General features: G+C 37.4%; 1 pseudogene; it reads right to left on the bottom strand.

The window, feature by feature from the left end:
• Positions 1 to 141: 141 nt before the first annotated feature.
• LOC127652160 (serine/threonine-protein kinase 10-like) lies at positions 142 to 20,468 on the bottom strand (annotated as a pseudogene).
• Positions 20,469 to 22,117: the final 1,649 nt, after the last annotated feature.

Below are 22,117 nucleotides of genomic sequence, written 5' to 3'. Positions count from 1 at the left end.
TGTTGCAATGTTGTTACTGTATATGTATGAATAATACTTATTAAATCAATAATAATACACCCCAGCATGCATTCAAATTAACAATACAATTATTTGGTGTTTTATAGAGGACATACTGTCTAGAGACTGATCTTGCTTCGAGGTTAGTTGAGATGGTTTATTCTGGCTGGATACATTTTCACATTGTGGTTGCATAGCAGTGCAAGCACAGAATGCACTTTTTATACCACAGTGATGTCAGAATATTTGCATACAGTGGTTGATATGCTAAAATACTGTACCTTTAAAGAAATGAATATGGTTGTATAAACCAATCTATATTAGGTGTCTTACACTACATAATAACTTTACATGCAATACACTATATTTATTATGCGACTACATGTTGTTCAGCAAAATTCACATTTGCTGCTACTGACATAGGGTTACTGGTAGGTTTAGAAGTAGGGTTGAAATTACAGATGTCATTAATTTCAGGTACTTTTAATGCAAGTACAAAGCAACAACATGTACTGTAGCCTACATAATAATTACATTGTATCAAATTCTTAAGTACATAGTAGTTAAAGACATGTAATATAAAGTGAATTCTTCAATGGTAATAAATAAAAAATTGCAAAAAGTTACAAATTGAAAGCCAAACATATTTTTTTTTAAACAGTAAATAACCAAAAAACAATAAATTACAGATTTGTGTCCTTGCTGAAAAGGTATTTACATTGTGTGCCATTCAAACGTCAAACTCAAATTTCATCCGAGACTTTACGATTTTACGAATATGTAGAGCAAATTCATTACCATTCAATGATTTTTGATTGGCAAATTCATTGTGCTCTTTATTCTACTGATTGACCAAGATATTAAAACATTCACTTTAATTCTGATCTCTTTTGACATTAAACACGATTCCTTAAATGCAAATAAATTAGCCTGAAGCCAAACAGTCATTCCATATACTTTGATATTAACCAAACAATACAACAACAAATGGCCACATTTAGATTCAGAAAAATCAGTTGCGAAATGTAAAAATGCATAATGAAAACAAAAATGGTAAAAGTAATTTAGTGGCAAACAGAATTAAACCACAATATCCTTAAAGGAATATTCCGGGTTCAATACAAGTTAAGCTTAATCGAGAACATTAGTGGCACAATGTTGATAACCACAAAAATTTATTTTGACTTGCACCTCCTTTTGTAAAAAAAAAAAAAAAAGAAGCAAAAGATCTCGTTGTCATGACGATGTAATGTCAAGAACCTCTAAAGCTACTGTAAAAATGACGATTTAAACAACTTTACAGCTCAAATAATACACAAGGTTTAACAGAAGAATTAATGGAAGTGCTTTAATAAAATTATAAGCTTCGTATTTCTGCCTTTAAACCCTCCAATAACTGGGCCCCATTCACTTCCATTGTAAGTGCCTCACTGTGACCTCAATTATTGTTTTTTTTTAAGGAGGGACGAGTCAAAATAAATTGTGTTAATCAACATTATGCCACAAATGCTATCGAAAGCCACACTGAAAATCCAGTGTGAATTATCCCAATGTAATTAAAAACATGAAGAGTTTTAACACGAAACACACATTATTTTCAGTATAAAAGTGAATTAGACAGGTGAGGTAACTCCTCTTTATTCTGATTGACATCAGAGCGGAGGGAACAAGGCAGCAGAGTTTCAGTCACAAAAAAGTGGTGTGCTTTTGCAGTTTGCAGGGGTGTGCTTGTGGGTATTAAAACCCTGTGGAGTGGACACCCGGTACAGGGTAAAACTTTGAGATGCGACTCTGGGACGTTGGGTTAAGGCATGCAGACTCTCCACTCATTTTGAAGAACACTTCCTGTTCTTGTAGCTTATAGGCAAACTCTTCCTCAAGGGCCTGCACACAGTAGTTTAACAATGTTCGTAATATACTGCTGAATAATACGCTGCAATAAGTAAAGCTTCCTTATGGGGGCGCATTAATTCAACATGCAACCTTGTTGGAGCTAGAATCAAGCAATAAGTCAGAAACAATCCATTTTACAAGAAGAGCTTTAAGTCAAACTTCAGTCTAGTTTGCGAATAATAAACTGTGTGATACCTTCTTGCGGAGTCTGAGTTTCTCTCTCCAGTTCTTCAGTTCTGCACCGTGCTCCTCACCCAGTTCCTTCAGTTTATGTGTCTCGTGCTCGATCAGCAGATGACACTTCTCATTCTGAAACACACAGACGCACGGTTACTTCTCGTTTTGCTTCTCGAATGTGTGTGTTTGTGAGTACCTGTATCTGTTGGAGTTCTCTGATGTTGGCATCACATTGTGTCTGCATGTCTCTCATCTGATTCTCATGTTTCTGGTGTTGATGGAGACGCTCGTTCTTTTGCCTCTTGTCCTCCTGTGCTGCAAACTGCTCATCAGCCACACAAACATATAATAATTACAACAAATAATCTAATACTCTGACTACCTAAGAAAATTATATGTGCAACAACGGACGACTGAACACAATTAACTTATAGTAATAATTCACCAAAAAATGAAAATTCTGTCATTATTATGTCAGGATTGATTATATACATACTTGAACGCCCCAAAATAAATGACCAGTACTCTTAAGTTCTTCTAAATGTCTTTTGCATTCCACGGTAGAGAGAAGTGGTACAGGTTTGGAATGAGTAAATGATGACAAATTTCATTTTTGGGTGAACTAGGCCTTAACCCAAACAAAACTGAATCAAATAGAAATAAAACTTCATAAAGGGGCAATTTCTTGGTCATCACTAATCTTTTAGCCTGACTTCACTATCCTGAATGATCCTGACCTGTTTGACCTGTCCTCTTTCTAGTTTGGGTGTGACCCCTGTGGTGGTGATGCGCAGGCTCTTTTTGAACATGGCCATCCGGGTTTTCGCATCACTACGCTGGATCTTGGGCAGCCTGGTTCTCTCCTGCATCTGTTTGCTCTTCATCTCCTCCATCAGACGCAGGTTATACCTGTGCATCTGCTCCATTTCCTGTACACAAACACATACTTATCACCAATAGCAATGTTTGCATTGTTAGAATAAGAGAATCAAACTTTGATCCTAGTTCATTTGTTCTTTTACCAAACTTCCATCTTTTATTTTGGTTGCAATATTGAAGAATTCCATCAATATTTAAGGCAATATTTAGGGGTTCATGAGAGAACTTTGAAAAATAATAATACATTTGATAAAATGTAATATATGAGCCTAAACATTTATATATATATTTTTTTTATATAGATAGATTGCGATTTATATGTATATATGTATATATATACACACAGGTGAAACTCGAAAAATTAGAATATCATGCAAAAGTTCATTAATTTCAGTAATTCAACTTAAAAGGTGAAACTAATATATTATATAGACTCATTACAAGCAAAGTAAGATATTTCAAGCCTTTATTTGATATAATTTTTATGATTATGGCTTACAGCTTATGAAAACCCCAAATTCAGAATCTCAGAAAATTTGAATATTACATGAAATCAATAAAAAAAGGATTTTAAATACAGAAATGTTGGCCCTCTGAAAAGTATAATCATGCATATGTACTCAGTACTTGGTTTGGGCCCCTTTTGCATTAATTACTGCCTCAATGCGGCGTGGCATGGATGCTATCAGCCTGTGGCACTGCTGAGGTGTTATGGAAGACCAAGATGCTTCAATAGCGGCCTTCAGCTCTTCTGCATTGTTTGGTCTCATGTCTCTCATCTTTCTCTTGGCAATGCCCCATAGATTCTCTATGGGGTTCAGGTCAGGCGAGTTTGCTGGCCAATCAAGCACAGTAATACCATGGTCATTGAACCAGGTTTTGGTACTTTTGGCAGTGTGGGCAGGTGCCAAGTCCTGCTGGAAAATGAGGTCAGCATCTCCATAAAGCTTGTCTGCTGAAGGAAGCATGAAGTGCTCTAAAATGTCCCGGTAGACGGCTGCGTTGACTCTGGACTTAATAAAGCACAGTGGACCAACACCAGCCGATGACATGGCTCCCCAAACCAACACAGACTGTGGAAACTTCACACTGGACTTCAAGCATCTTGGATTGTGTGCCTCTCCATTCTTCCTCCAGACTCTGGGACCTTGGTTTCCAAATGAGATGCAAAATTTGCTCTCATCAGAAAAGAGGACTTTGGACCACAGAGCAACAGACCAGTTCTTTTTTATCTTTAGCCCAGGTAAGACGTTTGACATTTGAAGCCCATGTCCAGGACCCGTCTGTGTGTGGTGGCTCTTGATGCAGTAACTCCAGCCTCAGTCCACTCCTTGTGAAGCTCCCCCACACATTTGAATGGCCTTTTCCTGACAATCCTCTCCAGGCTACGGTCATCCCTGCTTCTTGTGCACCTTTTTCTTCCACACTTTTCCCTTCCACTTAACTTTCTATTAATGTGCTTTGATACAGCACTTTGAGAACATCAAACTTCTTTTGCAATACCTTTTGAGGCTTTCCCTCCTTGTGGAGGGTGTCAATGATGGTTTTCTGCACAACTGTAAGGTCAGCAGTCTTCCCCATGATTGTGAATTCAACTGAACCTGACTGAGAGACCATTTAAAGGCTCAGGAACCCTTTGCAGGTGTTTAGCTGATTAGAGTGTGACACTTTGAGCCTACAATACTGAACCTTTTCACAATATTCTAATTTTTCGAGTTTCACCTGTATATATATATATATATATATATATATATATATATATATATATACACACACACACACAGAGTATATATTTGCAAAAATTAATGCCATTAATCATGTCCCCAGACTTTAATAGGATCCTACCGTCGGTGCAATTCAAGCTTGAAGTACCACTTGGTTTCAGCAGGGGGCAGTAAGCAAAACTCCAGCTGTATAAGCAGCGAGCAGCTGTACAGACAACAAACCACACTCAGGCTTACTTAATGCAGCACAAGATGAGGATGGATGCTCAAACAGCTGGATGGAGCACAATTCAGAATGCAGAGGTCTCAAGGGATGTTTTTCTAAGTTTCAAACAACATTTAACTTGACACAGCAACCTGAAAACGCTGTTTATGACGTGACGCAATCAAAGTGAGATGCTCCAAAAGCATCTGTCTGAAGCATGTGTACATTGCCACATCCATTGAAAAGCCCTTATGATCTTGAACAGATTGAATAATTCAATTGCAAACTGGATTGCTGTGGACTATAGGCCAATGATAGGCTTATGTTAAATAATATGGAAATAAACAATATTGCCTTCTTAAGACACTTTTTGCATCATCTCAGCAATGCTTTCCTAATCTGCCACAATAATGCGATACATGTTAATTATCTGAATTATTATTATTTTAATATATATTATATTCATAATTATTTAAATCACTATATAGAATTACTGTTATTTGAAGGCCTTTTTGACAAACATTTATACATGCAATTAATTTGATTAATTAATAAGCAAATCATGTAATTACTTTGATTAAAAGTTTCAAACAGTTGACAGCCCTAATTATTAAATATACAGAAGATAAATATAAAACACTCTACTATATTTTGAAAGGATTAACATTACTTAAATTTCATGGGGTACCTCAAGTAAATTATTACGGTCATGGGGTCTTTATAGATTACTATTTAGTACAAAAAGTTTGTAAACCCCCTGCTATAAGCTAACTGCTTTTTTGCATTTTAACATAAATAAAGGCGATATACATCGAAATCGAAGAACGAATGGGCTTGACGTAATTTAGAACAAAATCTGGCCAAAAAGAGGGTGCTTTTGCATTCGTTTCGATGGTTTGTAACAGCTCGCCAGGGCAAACTTTTAGGAAACATTGCTGCTGAACACCTTACTGCCATTGTTCCACATCATCGGCAGGTGTGACATGGAGCTCCACCTACCTTGAGGCGAATGGCTAAATTTGTTTATGTTATTCAGGGAGTCAAAATCAGTCAACATGAACACATCGATGTTCAGAGTTATTAGCAAGCTGGTGCAAATGCACCAACATCTGTATGTGATCAGTTTCTTTGAAACATTTTCCAAAACCAAGTCATGAGATTTTATATATTTTTTTGTCTACTAACTAAAGGAATCAAATCTTCTCAAATACTCTCAAGTGCTCATTCACTCATGTACAATCTGCAGCAAAAGCCATTAATGCATCTGTCTGAAGATATGCAGATATCATCATTGTGTTTCTTTGATCTGAACATTAACACACTCATCTTCGCAATGGTGTCAGTGTCATAATAAATTACAATAACAGAGTGTAACGGGCACATATTATGGCCATGTGTAGCATGTTAGTGCATTAGCGTCATGAATTCATAATGTAAACAAGACAAATTCTACTGCATGTATAATACTTTAAATCACCATCGAGTGGTTAAAACAGCTACCTTTAATGACTTCATGTGAATTCTACTCAGAATGAGTCACTGATAACAAATTTTTTAAGTTTTACATGTAGCGTCTTATTTGAATGTACTTCTAAATGCCTCGCACACCGGTGTGGCGGGTGTCTCAATGTTCGGAAACAGTATACCGTTGCTCGGCTGTTTAGAAATTCTTTTTACCCCTGAATGAAGAATGAAGAAGAACTTCTACAGAAGTATATTGAGGCCGATTCATATGGTGAGGGTGCTATATGCTGAACTGCTGTTCTGTAATCAGATGTATGCAGACAGCTCAACCATGTCAAATGCATAAAGACTGATCTGAGAACAGACTGACCTTCTCATGTCTTTTGAGCAGCTGATGTCTTTGCATGAAGTACTGGTCTTTCAGCTGATGCTTGAGCAGCTGGTGTTTTTCCTGTAGGTGGCGCTCTTCCAGCTCCCACATGGCGGCTTCTCGGACTAAAGGGAACCAAATAGAAGAACAGTGTTTAGCCAACTGGATAACAGATGATCCTAATAGTATCCTAGTAGACTAATCTTTATGGCAAGTTGCAAAATCTAGCACAGTACTAGAATATCAGGGAATGGTTCTCCACTTTTGCACTTGTATTTTTGGATTCCATAGTTGTAAACTTTTGGATTGTTTTCTCAAACATTAAAATCACACAATTCCTGCCATCGCCACTACATTGAAAAACCTGAAGCAGCTATATAGAGCAGTTTCCATTAGCGGTAGACCGATATATCGGTTTTATCGGTGCTGATAGTTGCTTTTTTTGGTTCTCGGCTTATCGGTTTCCACCACCTTGGTTACGCTGCAAAGTCCACTATCAGTTGACCTCTAGTTTCTATGGCAATGCTGTAAACAACAGTATTAGGAAACTGTGGTGAAATCTCCCTCTAAAAAAACAGCTGACCAGAGTTCAGTCTGAATAGTCTCAGAAATGCTGAGGCTAAAAATAAAATGTAAAAAAACCTGCATATTAACAGGTTTTAACAGGAAAATAAAGTAGAAGAACAAATCTTGTAAACAGACCTCTCAGTAGCTGCTGCTTGTGGTTGAGGCAGTCTCTCTCGATAGTGGCAAGCTCACGTTTGTGTTGCTGAATGATCTTCAGAGCGCTGTCCAAATCCTGCTGCTGTTTCTGTAGAAACACCTGCTCCTACAAACAAACAATCACAGCTTTAACAACTAGCTTTTAAATAGCTAATTATGGGTTTTGGAAAGATGGCAGCATATTTTCCTCCATAATGTGTCTTTCTGCATTAATGGTGCCATGTCTTTCTGCATTAATGGTGCCATGGGCACTAACATACCCCGATACCGTGACATAAACTGGCTTTTGGACCTGACTGCTTTTCGTCTTTGTCCAGGAAAAACACAATGGCTGTTTTTTCCAAAAACTATTTGAAAGGTGGATTTATCAGACCACAAAACACAATTCCATTGTTCTACTTTCCATTTCACATAAGATGGAGCCCAGAGAAGACAGCTGCACTACTGGTGTTGATGTATGGCTTCTGCTTTGCATAGTAAAGCCTTAACTGGCATCTCTGTATGCCGTGTGAATGGTGTTGAATGACAAAGGTTTACCAAATTGTATTACCAAGCCCATGTCATGATATCCATTGCAGATGCATGACCTTTATGCACCAAGATTTAACTGGGTTCTATAAATCTTTTAAATTGTGCACTGTAGAGGGTGAAATGCCCAAAAGCCTTCCAATTTGTCTGAGAAACATTGATCTCAAAGTGCTAGATTATTTGCTGATGCTTTCATCTGCAAATTGGCAAGCCTCGACCCATCCGTGTTCTTAAAGTACTAGGCTTTTTTTGGAGGCTCCAATTGCATCACCAGTTTAAAGTCACCTGTTTCACATCACCTTATTTTAACACATCAGATTGTTTGTTGTCCTAAATTGTCTGTCTCAACGTTATCGGAGCGTGTTGCAATCATTTGATTTGAAATGAGAAGTGACAGATTATGACTTGCAAATGCCCTAGGGCCAATTATCTCCAAAGGCCCCCTCCACCCAAAAGCTGTATTTGCATTTTCCATACTATTCCACCTTTATCAAAATTCGGGTTGCACTTTGCAAACTAATCATTCCTCTAAACAGGCCTAAATTTAACCTGGTGAGAGTAAACAACACACAGTCAAACCCTGCAAATGAGAGAGGGTGACAGATTACCAGACTCAAAGTGCCACCACTGATCCACCTTATTAAACAGGCTATGGAAGGACACAGGCTGTCTGTGCTATCTTAGGTTATGCAGGCTGACTCAAATGCCTAAATGCCTACAGTTACATTTTATTTTGGCCAAAAATCCATAAAACAGTAGTTTAACAACATTTTTTGGGAAAGAAATCTGATTTCACATCAGAAACGTGTTTGAAAAATAAAATAGCAATGGTATGAACATACTGACCTTGGTTACATTAACATATGACCGTCCACATTTACACATCAATGGAAAGGAATGACAGTTTGAACTAAGCCAGTGTTTTTTTTCATGCAAAACTGTTAGCCAGCCATAACAGAGGGAATTTACATATAAAAGGCTTCAAGGTAAAGTAGCAGAGAGAGGGTGGAAAATGTTCATGTCACAAGTTCACTGATTCATGTGGTCCAGTAGCGAATTAAGATAAATGTATTTGGCATGCTGTTCATAATGGAGGGGCTTGAGCACAGGGCTGAGGCTTGAGCTCTGAGAACCCCTCTCTTGACAAGGGGTGGGTAAAAATATAGATTTTCCAATGCATGCCAATCTTCATTTGATCGATCTCAATTTAAATTCTTAAATCCCAAGATCGATCTTTTACTCTAATGAGAGTACCCTTTACTACAATGGAGGAAATCACTGGCTTTTTCAACCAAATTTTATGCAGCTAAAATGTAAATATTTGGCAACTGGTTTTAATATTTTGCTCACCAGTAAATGTGTAGAATAGTGGTAAAGTATTCAGCAGTAAGATCTTTTCACTGCGTGGTGTTCCATGTAATGTGTGTCCAACCAATTTGCGCCCACGTGACCAATCTGCCATTGAATAATGTCTCTTTTAAAACCCTTTCTGTTCTCTACAATCAGTTGTTGATCAAAAACAACAAAAAAAATCAAACATTTATTTCTAATCATGCATTGCAAAGATGAAGTAAAGCCATTAGAGTCTCTCTCATTAACAATGCCGGTTTTAATAAATGAGACAGTCCCAGTTTTAGCATGTGCTCAATAATGTAAATAGTGTTAAAATGTATGTATTCTGCAATTAAACAACAAACAATTATATATGAAATATAATATATTATTTATTTATCGAACACATTGAGTTCATTTTTAAAAAGCCAAAATGTGACCAACATGATGAATTAATAAAATGTACTTTATATTTTCGTAGTGTACCTAGTTAGAAGGTCCACTATATAATTAACAACATTAGCTGGAAAAGAATTTCTTTCATTTGTAAGTATAACCAAAACATACCCATATGAATCAATCTACAATCTAACGAAATAAAACCGAGAGCTTGTGAATTGAAATCTAATTTAAAAATCACTAGTAATAAGCAGCCCTACTCTTGACTCTCTGATTAAAGTAACACAATTTTGAAATAATTGATATAGGCATTATGACATATAAAGCTGGAGAATGGGAGTTGGAGGGATACTGGAGGAGTCATCACTGGTGCAAGGGAAGCAGCTGCTTATTTATCCTTGGGAAATGATTGGCAGACCTAGATGAACAAGCTCCTCCCGAACTTGTGTTTGGAACTTCATTTAAAACTAAATGATGATTTTTGGAAAAACACACTTTGACAACATTGTAAGTGGACTTCAGGGAAAATAAAATTACAAAATGTGCACAATATGGCCCCTTTTGTTGTTGGAAGATATTTTGCTGGGGTTTACAACAAAATGAGAACCCTGATATTTTTAACTTTCCTGTAGTTTGGTTGTTCAAAATCGACAGATCTCAAGCACTTTATGGAAACTAGGAAAAACAAAAACTTCTAAACTCTTACAGACCTCTTTCTTGCAGTTCTTGAGCATGTTCTGCAACTTGGAAAGCTCCTTGTCCTGCTCAGCTTTGATTCTCTTGGCTTCGTCTCGCAGAAGGACCGTGTGTTCCTGCTCCAGACGCTCAATAGTCTGTTTCTGCTGCCGCTCTAGATTCTCCACCTCTGTGTCATACTGACGCTTTTTACCCTAGAAAGACAAGAAAAATCATTAGAGCAAAGCAACAAGCAGCCCTGCAGAGGTGGAATTAGTCCTACTCAACTAAAAACAGGGTTCCTGCACATTTTGAACCAACAAACTTTTCCTGTTGTTCGTGCTTACTGGATAAGAACTTTCTAAATACCTTTTGAAGAGATTGCACTCATAAAGACCAATTTCAAGCCAATACAATTTTTTGAGCCAAGCATAACAAGATACATTTAGATTGACTACAAATATGTCCATGCATTTGTAATATTTAACTCATTTCCATTACTTTTTCCTGGCCAAGACATTGCAGTTGTAAAATTCCCAGATACAGTATATCCAGGTTTTCCACAAACATTATTACATGAAAAAAATTCTCATCCAGCAGTGAAAAACAAAAAGCAACCAAATGTCCTGTACGAGGAAAATCACTATTGACCGGGCAAACTCGGCATGATTCTGGGTTGTATATAATAGCGACTGACCTCCCTGTATAATATGTATTTGTATTTAATACCCTGACACGGATTACGTACTCCCAAAATAATTAAGCTACTGAGCATGTGATCTTAACTCTCTAAGGCTCTTGAGTGTATTTCAGGGTTTGGTGTCACCATTTGTTGTCTTATGGGGGCTTTTCCACTGCACGGTGCTGCTCAACTCAACTCTGCTCACTTTTTTGGGGGTTTTCCACTGTGGAGAGTACCTGGTACCTGATACTTTTTTTAGTACCACCTCAGTCGAGGTTCCAAGGGAGCCGAGCTGATACTAAATGTGATGTCAAAATCCTGCAGATCACTGATTGGTCAGGGAGAATCGTCACTACCAGCGTCACTGGATTTCTGACCCGCTAGTTTTAAAGTTAGCAACAGCGATAACAGTATAATTTGTTCAAGCAACTTTCGAATTGTGAAAAAAGAAATGACCACAATGTGGTCAATAAACGAGGTGCAGACATTCCTCTCGTTAGCGATGAGCGAAACGAAAAAGTCTCTCAGGAAGTGTCTCAGCTGTTGGCCGCACACGGCTACCACCGGACTTACCAACAGTGTAGGAAGAATAAAAAAATCTATACTCTGCTTGAAAGCTTCACTTTATTTAGTTGACCATCTACTGGAAGTTTGCTTCTAAAACAACCAGGCCAATTTAACTGTTACACTTGTGTCAAATCACCATGCAACAACTGCTTTATGCAGCACAATGAGCTAGTAGCTAACAGCTAGTGGTCGTGTTATTGTTTTGGTCAGTTTGTGTCATGCTTAAGATGATGTCACAGCAGTAGAGACAGCGCAACTATGACGATCAGCCTATAATCCCGCCCATGCTGAGGAGGCACTAAACTGCAGTGGAAATGCAAGCTCAGAAAAGTAAAGCGAGTAGAGTTGAGGCGAGTCGAACCGTAACGTGCAGCGGAAAAGTGCCATTAGGAGTGCACAACTTGCCTTGATGGCATATAAAATGACGGTATAAAAACTGATTAATCTCAGCTCTTGTGTGAATGGTTTCTTTGTTGTTTCTCACTGTGACTTCCTGTTCGAAGCATCTGTAGATTTGCTCTCTTTGTTGCTGGAGTTTGTTGCTGAGCTGTTGTTGAGCTCTCTGCTCCTCTTTCTGAAGAAGCCTCAGTTCCCTCAACTCCTGACGCCTGCAACACACACACGGGACATTTCCTACTCATCTAACATCAGTCTGACCTGTGGCGAGCCTTATTCTTTCAAGCTTGATTTTGGTAAATGCCAAAGCCTGATACAAGCCATTATATTTGTAAATAAACTCTTTATAATGACATTTATTTTAGGATACTATTATGATTAATGCAAATAAAACACTGTAAGCTAAATCCTGTTAATAGATGAGAAATGCAAAGCTCTTCTGGATCTCTCACAAATCAGCCTGACAGGATGCAATCACACTGCCACACAAGGACAGGAAGTGTCACTCACAGCCTGTTTTTACTTACCCAAACTAACAGCGAATCTTCTGCTGGAATAAAGTGAGCTTCACTGGGGCCCATTAGAAGTAACACTTACCAAACATGGGAAAGGAAACGTTCTGTTGCTTTGTTCCGAATTAATATTGGCGGCTTGGATACTTAAACGTATTCTGCACTTAACTACCAGTCCGTGTACATGTACCAAATCACATCGCATCCTAATTCTAACAATGCCTAATATTTGTCAGTGCTGAAAGTGATGGTAGAGGCTCAAAAGAAGTTTCCGTAAATATACTTCTCAGCAACAGCATGAAACAGGCAGAGCCGGAGTTTAATGCAAATATAATGTAAATGTGAAGCAAACATGTAAATGATAGGAGCAGTTTTTCAGCTGATAGCTCACCGGAGGAATCTCATCTCCACACTCTTTGTGTCATTATCTGTGATGATCTTAGATGTTGTTACGCTGACTTCCACACCGTCCACGGTGAACTTGCGAGTCTTTGTCAAAGTCTTTTTCTGTCTCTTGTTATCCTATGAAAAACATTGAACAAATTGGGACTATACATTTAAAAAGAACAAATAAGGAAATACTGAGGAAAAAATAAAATACAAAATAATTATTTATATAACATAAATATTAACATATATCTAAAAATATTATTACATATTATTTGATATTTGTTTATTTGAAAATAAATACAATTATATTTCTTAGAAAAAAATACATTTCTAAAAAATATTAGACCAAGTTAAATTACAGATGCTGTTCAAATATCTCCGTATTAACACTCAAAAGTCAAAGACAAGAGAGGGTCGAGAAAATAATGTTACAAGTGAGTTATTTTTTTGCTGTTTACACACACACATACATACAGTATTTTTACAGTATATAAACACTATTATTTATATAATACAACTACATTCTATAATAAAAATATTTATTAAATATATTAAATGATATAAACATCTATATATTAATGCATGTTATTTAATAATAATTAATACTATATATATTTTAATAAATACATTTCTAATAATACTAAAAAAGACAAATATATTTATAAAAAAACTAATTCAAATAAAAAAAAATTAAATATGTTAATTAAGAACATTATGAATGGTAGAGACTAGGGCTGGGTGATATAGCGAAATAAAAATAGATTACGTTTTCTTTGTTTTTGGCACCATTCTGAGTAAATTCTAGAGACTGTTGTGTGTGAAAATCAGCAGTTACAGAAATACTCAAACCAGCCCGTCTGGCACCAACAATCATCCATGTGGTTATCTAATCAGCCAATCGTGTGGCAGCAGTGTAATGCATAAAATCATGCAGATATGGGTCAGGAGCTTCAGTTAATGTTCACATAACCATCAGAATCTCAGTGATTTGGACAGTGGCATAATTGTTGGTGCCAGATGGGCTGGTTTGAGTATTTCTGTAACTGATGATCTCACGGGATTTTCTTAAACAACACTCTCTAGAATTTACTCAGAATGGTGCCAAGAGCAAAAAACATCCAGTGAGCGGCAGTTCTGCAGACAGAAATGCCTTGTTGGTGAGAGAGGTCAAAAGGGAATCGCCAGACTGGTTTGAACTGAAAATGTCTCATGCAGATATGGGTCAGGAGCATCAGTTAATGTTTACATCAACCATCAGAATGGGGAAAAAATGTGATGGCATGATTGTTGGTGCCAGATGGGCTGGTTTGAGTATTTCTGTAACTGCTGATCTCCTGGGATTTTTACTTGCTTGAAAATTATCATTAATGATAACCGGTGATGCTAATGGTGTAGAAATGACATTCTTCACCTTCTATTGGGTATTGCTCACCTGTTGAGAGACGGTTCCTTGTTCCTTGGATTTTCTAATAAAGCTGGAGATGGATAAGTTCATGTCTATGCTGCTGTTCTCAGCTGTAGAACCAATTCCTGAGTCTTCCTTCTTTAGATACCTGTGCTTCAATATACTTTCCTTTTCCTCAGGCAAAGCAGGTTTCTTCTTCTCAACCTTTTCGGAGGTTGGAAGAACCTCAAAAAAAGCTTGTTTTGAGGCCTCCTCACTGATTGGTTTCTTCACCATGGAGATGTTTGATGTGGGCACTTCATTCATGAGCTCACCATTGGCAATCTTTTCCTTGCTTTCAGTCGATTTGACCTCTTTCACATCTTCCTGAGTGTCTGTTGGCTCTTCTGTTTGTTTCTTGACATCCTCTTCCAGTTTCTCTCCAACAGGTTTGACTGGTTGCCCATCTGTTTGAACTATTCCATCCTCAGGACTCTCTGGAAGAGGAACCTCTGGTTCCACAGCCTTGTCATGAACTTTATGTTCTTGAGATTCCTTTGGAGGTACAGCTACATCCTGAATATGGTTCTCTTCCACTTTTAGAGGTTCTTCTTCATTCGTATTTACAATTAGAAGATTATCATCTGGTAGTTTGAGAGTGGAAACCTCCTCAATCTTCTCAGGAACAGACTCCAAGGTGGATGGTGACTGTGGAAGATTCTCGTCTTCCGAGCTTACAACACTAGCGTCAGAAGGTGCACTTTTGTGTCCAGGAAGCAGCTGAGGAAAAGATAATTTCATATTAGCTGGTGTAACCAACATGAAATCATTGGACACCAGTTGTGGTATTGAGTAATGGGAGCTGACAATAAATATTGCAAACCAAATGACTTGAGTAGTACAATGTTCAAGACAGAAGTACAATCATTTCATACATACTGGTTAAATGAAAAATACTGTAGCTGCTATGCAACAAATACAAACTATATGTCAGAGATTCTTACAAGGTTTGAACCCAAAATCTTTCGGTAACCAGCCCAAACCTTTAACCACTGGCTATAGCACTGGCTATAGCACTTCACAACAATATATATTGTTGTGAAGTATTCTAGACCATGTATTCTTTACTATGTTTAGTTGGTGTCTGTGAAAAGTCCTCTAAATTTCTCAACAATGTTAATAATATCTTACTAGGTTTCCTTCATGATCTTCCTCCTCCTCCTTCACCTCCTCGATTTCCTCAGTAACCTCCGCTTTGGCCTCAGCGATGAGTTCCCGCAAGGGTCGGTTATCAGTCACATTACTCACAAATGGGTGCTAAACACACAAAGGGGAAACTACCGTTACCACACACCATACGCATTTAATTATAAATGCGAACATGAAAAAAATAAGAAGACACTAAAGAAGTCACATCCAAAAAAAGTCATTTTGATTCACTGGTAAGAATTTGGGGATAAAATGTACTAGAAAGTCATGGAAATGCAAAAGGCATTAATGGTGAAAAAATAGCTTTAATTTTCTTCATACAAAGTATTTCCTTTTGATTTTTAGGTGAAATATGAACCAGACATTTCTTCATAAGTTTCCCCAGCAAAATAAAACAAAAACTATTAAAAAAAGATTAACAGATCGAGTGCCAAGCTAAACAGGAAATGCCTGTTGTACAAGTGCATGCAACATTATACAAATCAAATGACCATTCCGTATAGATCTACCTCTGCATTATTAACACGTCTCTTACCTGCCACAGACAGTCTATAGCAGGTCTGAGAATATGCAGCTTCTTAGATATTATCAGCTTAATCTGAGGAAAATTTGAGTTCTGAATTTCAAACCCATTCAGCCACATTCAGTAAACAAATTCTCCCCTGAACATTTTAGCTCTGGTAAATGTGTCTGATCATGTGTGTGTATGTGTGTGAGGAGCTCGGTGTTAGGTTGGTCTACTTAAAGCCTCGGTAAGAAAAGCTCCTTTGCTGATGTCAATTCTAGGGGATGAAAACTGGCACGGAAAGTGCCTGACTCACACAGACTTATAAAAGAACAGCTGCTGATTCAAGCGGCAAAAACGGCCACCTGCTCCAGCAGGTGCACTGTAAAACATGTCTGTAATTTTAACAGTAAAATACTGTAAAAATGCTACAGAAATAAAATGTGAATTGATCAACGAATATTAACTGTAAAATATACAGTAAATGTTTTTTATAAGACAATACAGTAGTTTTTACAATAAATGTTGTAAAAATTATATTTTTAGATGTAAAAAGTAAGATTTTCTTGTATAATTAATGGTAAAAAATTTACATTATGTTTAACAAGAGAGTACATGTACTTTTTACAGTACATTATTGTTACAATTACAGTAAAAAAACGTAAATGGCCGTTCCCAGAATTCCCTGCGAGACCCATTACATTTCATTGTATTTTATGGGAATAGTTATCAGTTACGTACACTGGGGTGTTCTGTTTTATATTTGATGTAATTGAGTTGATGTTTACTGCATTATTTAAATTTCACATGTGTTACTCTGATGGTGTTTTAGTGTTTGTGTGAGTGACATTGAGCACCGTCTCTACATGTTTATTGATCATTGCTCCAGGAAGAGCTACTATTGATGAACTTCATGTCATGTGCCCTTCTGTAGTTACTATGGTGATTAACAAATACCTTATAAATTAAAAAGCAGATGTTTACAGTTTCAGAAGGCTAATATCAAGCATATGAAATTTGTTTACTGTAAATGTAACATTTTATTGTATTTTTACAGTGCCAGCATGGTCATGTAAATTACAACCATTTTAAACTGTATAATTTACAGGTTGTTCTGTAAAGTTGTTTACATTTTTACTGTATTATTTAACATAATGATTGACAGTTTTTTTTTGTAAAAACAACAGGATTTTATTTTTACAGTGTGGCTGAGGAACAGACCAGGACAAAGGTAAACAAGGGTAATTTACACAAATGTATTTTCGGGATTGCTCTAATAGGTTAGATCACAGTTGAACGGATGTGGTCTTAGAATGTCAGTGTTGAAAAAAAGGTGGGACAGTTCAATTCACCTGAAGAAGCTGTGCTCCATCTGTTGTCTACGTTCTTATCCAGCGCATGTTTAAGGAAGTCACTGAACTCAGAAGACCTGAAGAAAGTTTTTTCAAAAAGTACTTTGTTGTTACTTGAAGTTCATCTTCATTAATCTTTACTTCTATAAAGCATTAATAACATTTTAAGCACGCAACTTTAAAACAAAAAAACAGGCATAAACAAACACAAGATACAAAAAGACACAGAACAAAACACAAAAAGCAAGAAAAAAACAAAACACAAAGAAAACCCAAATAAAATACACCCCCTCCCCAAAAACAACAAATAATAAAAAACACAAGCAAAAAACATAAAAAACTAATAAAACACAAAACAAAAGAAAATAAAACAAATAAAGACAAAAACCAAAACACAAAACAAAAGGCATAAAACACAAAAAGCCAAAACAAAAAAAAAAAAACTAACAAAAAACAAAGCAAAATAAAAGCTGTTATACTCTTTTAATAAACATGTTGCACTATTTACACAAATCTCTCTCTGTATCGTACCATTTTGAAGGCTGTTGGAGAGTAGGTTGGTCAGCTTTAGCAATCTTCAGCAGGACTCTATTGGGTGCATCTCATGCTTGGGCGGTTCAATCTGGGCCAACTCGATCAGAGTGACTCCTAGAGACCAGATATCAGCCTTGTAGTCTCACTCATCACGACCTCTGGGGCCATCCTGAGTGAGAAGAGAGAGAGATATCAATAAGACATATTAATGTGCATGGTTATGGGTCATTTTCTGCTTTGTATGTAAATCTGACTTGCCAGTAAGGGGTTTCAATGAAGGAGTCTCTTCGCTGGAGTGTCTTTATGTTATTGGCAGATACCCCAAAATCCACTGAAAGATACAGAAGAAATATGTTTTTTTTAGCTTTTACAGTTGTTTGTGCTAATATATATATATATATTTATTAAGTTAGGCTTATTGAAAGGGACTTATCAGTGTCATCCAAGAACCAACAGTTTAGATTAATTTACATCGCCACTGCTATTATATGAAGTGAAAATTCTCATTAGCACAAGGCCTCTGTAAAAGCCGAGATATCCTGCTGCACTGAAATACATGCAGTTGATGAGCAAAACAAAAACTAATAAAAAAAGAACACAATCACAATACTTAACTTATTTATCTCTCTATCTCTTTTATTTTTTACTAATAAATATTAGCGATGCACCACAATTTCAGGCAGCAAAAATGTTTTTTTGGCCAAAAAATAAAATGGGCCAAAAATCTGACAAAACTATAAAAGGAAAAGTTCTCAACAAAAATTCTCTCATCATTTACTTAACCTCGTTCCATTCAAAACTCATATGACTTTCTTTCTTCTGCAAAACAAAAAAGATGATAATCTTAAGAATATTTCAGTTGATTTTGTCATTGGTGTACAAAACAGACATAATGGCAGTATAAACGTAATCCATTCGAATTGAGTAGTTCAATCGATGTCTTCAGAAGTGATATGATTGCTTTCAGTGAAAAACTGAACCATATTTAAGTCCTTTATATTATAAATCTTCTCACCTGCTCTCCTATGCGTGTTCATGTAAGAAGCTTGTTCAAGCATCCTCATCCTTCATGCGAGAACTGATGCTGGAAGTCATGGATTAAACCACTTGAGATGTAAGGATTATGTATGGATAAAATGTTCCATTTTGAATGAGCTATTCCTTTAACCTTAACAGATCTCATAACATGAACTGTAAAATGTATTTTATTTTTCAGCTCAATGTGTCCAGAATTTTCTGCTAATTTGCTCTTAACGCAGTACACAAAATCTACTGACCCCCACACACACACACACTCAGCAAGTTTGACGTTTCCATCCAATGTAAGCAAGACGTTTCCTGCCTTCAGGTGCCGGTGGATGACTTTGTTGTCGTGCAGATACAACAGAGCTTCCAGAGTCTGCTTACAGACAACCCTGATCTGTGGCTTGGTCAGAGGCCTTTCCAGCTCCACACAAATGCATGAATAAACAACAAAAAAACACAATATTTTCATTTAAGGCCTACTTCTGCTGCAGTAATTTGTTCACACATAAATTAGTCCATTAATGTGCTGCAAAACGTCTTGTTTAAGAGACATGGGATACATCTATGAACTAGTACTCACTAGGTGAACCAAACTGATTGCAGGATTTGAGTCATGTCTGCAACCGCTGAGAAAGCCTGAATCACTAAATCATGTAATGGTCAACATAGTTCAAGTTTATCTTGCCCTTGTCAAGGGTTAAATGAGTTTTAAAGAATGTAAATGCTCCATGCACTTGTAAGTGACCTTTTCCTGATTAAGTCATGCATATTAAATGCTTTGTGTGCACTCACCGAGCATGACTCCATCTACAGCTCCACCGCCGCAAAACTCTATCAGGATCTGCAGAAGAAAACATGAAGTACAGACGAACATAAAACAGACTTCACTGACACACAATCACAGTGTTTTACAACAGCAACAATATTACATTGCACAAGGCAGACTGAATGAGAAAAGCATATTGTTTATTTCTCAAAGTTCAGCACAAAAACAAAATCACAATGGCAGTATTATGACACTGTGGATGAATAATATTTAGTTTATCCAATTGTTCTAACATGGAACCGCCCATACATACTGCAAACCTACAGGCTTAAATCCAGTCACTGGTTTAAAAATAGAAAAGCTTTCCTCATTCAAAAAGCTTTTGTGCATTGAAATTACTTGTTAACTCTTGTGTTCATCAATTTGCACACAATGAACAAACCCAGACATAACTAAACCAAGAGCTTCAGAACTGTAAATTCAGTTCAGTCTATTGCAGGTCAATGGAAAAGACCAAAACTTCAATAAAACCTCATCCAGACCAGGTAAAACAGGAACATCCGACTAGAGGTAGACGATATATCGGTTTTACAGATTAATCAGTGCCAAAAGTTGCTTTTTTAAATATTATTCCTCTGTGTTCCTCTGTTGCCGGTGCTGGAGGTATCTACAGTTAAAATGGCTTGGTTCTGCAGCATAGACTGTAAAAAAAAGATGGACGACGCCCCTTCGCTCTTTTCCATTGGTGAGAACTGAAGCCGCCAGTGTCCCGATATGGCGCTGACATCTTGGGACTTGAGTCTGCGCAGTTGCGATTTCGGGACCAGACCTGCGCAGTAGTGAGCAGGAAGTAAAGCCGTGAAATCAAGGCCCCGCCCTCACTCTCGCTGAATCAATCGCAAGCACACGCCCCCGCACTTTTGACTTATGACGGTGTGAAATAATTAATTATAGAAGGCAATAGGCGATAGAGACGTTTTGGCTTCACTTTTTGAGGGCTTGTGTGGCACGCTTGGTTCTGCGGTATAACAGTGGCCTCTAGAGGTGAAATAAAAACAAAAACTTTTAAAACAATAAGCTTTGTTTCCAATTTGCTAATTTAATTTATGTAAAAAAAACATAATATCACAAAAACAATGTGTGCATAGAAGTTAGAACCATCCCATATGTTCAAAAGAACAAAATCGTCACATCCAGGGAAACTGTAACAAATGTGACTCTTTTATTAATAAAATACTCCTGAACAGGTCAATGAAGCTACATTGTAGAGTTGTGATTGGTCAATGAAGCTACATTGTAGAGTTGTGATTGGTCAATGAAGCTACATTGTAGAGTTGTGATTGGTCAATGAAGCTACATTGTAGAGTTGTGATTGGTCAATGAAGCTACATTGTAGAGTTGTGATTGGTCAATGAAGCTACATTATAGAGTTGTGATTGGTCAACAAAGTTGCAGTGCATGGCTATGATTGGTCAATTAAGCTGCTGACTGAGTCTTGAAGTCTTTTCCACCACCTCAATATGGTGAATGACATAAGTGGATCAAGCCAGAGAGGCCTGTATAAGCACATGACGAGGGATGAAGGGTTTTCACACATTAGCACTGTGCCAAAATCAAGTCCTTTCTCTCTTAATAGGATTAGAGTTTCCGTGAACACCAGCTGGACTGCAGAGGGTCACAGCTGAGGCTAGTCATCTGGAGAGGGTGTGCAGGCATTGGTAGGCCTACACCTGCTCACATATAGTCAGTAGTAGAAACACATTTGGGCATTAAAACTTCAAGGACTTACATGAATCAGTGCAGACTGTGACCAAATGGACGAATTTGCCGACAATTTTTTTTAACTACTCGCACATGTGCGACCTGCAAATTTGACGGCATTTTTTTTTCCATGTTGAAAAACGAGGAGGGACCGAGTCTTCCAGAGTGGTCCGACAGTCCGTGAGTGATTAGTCAACTGCGTGGGTAACGTCATCAACACACGTGTGTCTCGCTTTTGTGACGTCATATGTAAAGGTCAACCATGGCGAAACTAACTATTGATGCATTTTTCCCTCATCTATGGCTGCTCCTGTACCAGAGCAGCAAACTGTAGAGGTCGTGGCGAAAAGGTCAAGAACACACTGTTTCCGACAGGAATGGCTGAGGGAGTTTACATGGCTTAGATTTAGCACCACCATGAACTGTATCTGCACAAGAAATAGGCCAACATGCGGGCGAAACCAAGTGTGCCCAGAAAAGTGGCACCACACAGTTTAAACACGACTCCTTAACGAAGCACAACAGCAGCTTAAAACCTAAAGTATGCCGAGACACAAACACAAATGAAACGTTATCGCCACTTCCAGTAGCATTTGGCAGGCAGGAAGCCTATTTCATAGCTAAGAAGGAACTACCATGCCAACATACCATAACAATTGTTGAA

Source organism: Xyrauchen texanus, chromosome 11 (genome assembly GCF_025860055.1).
Source record: "Xyrauchen texanus isolate HMW12.3.18 chromosome 11, RBS_HiC_50CHRs, whole genome shotgun sequence".
NCBI lineage: Eukaryota > Metazoa > Chordata > Actinopteri > Cypriniformes > Catostomidae > Xyrauchen > Xyrauchen texanus.
This window is presented reverse-complemented; position numbering and strand designations above follow the sequence as displayed.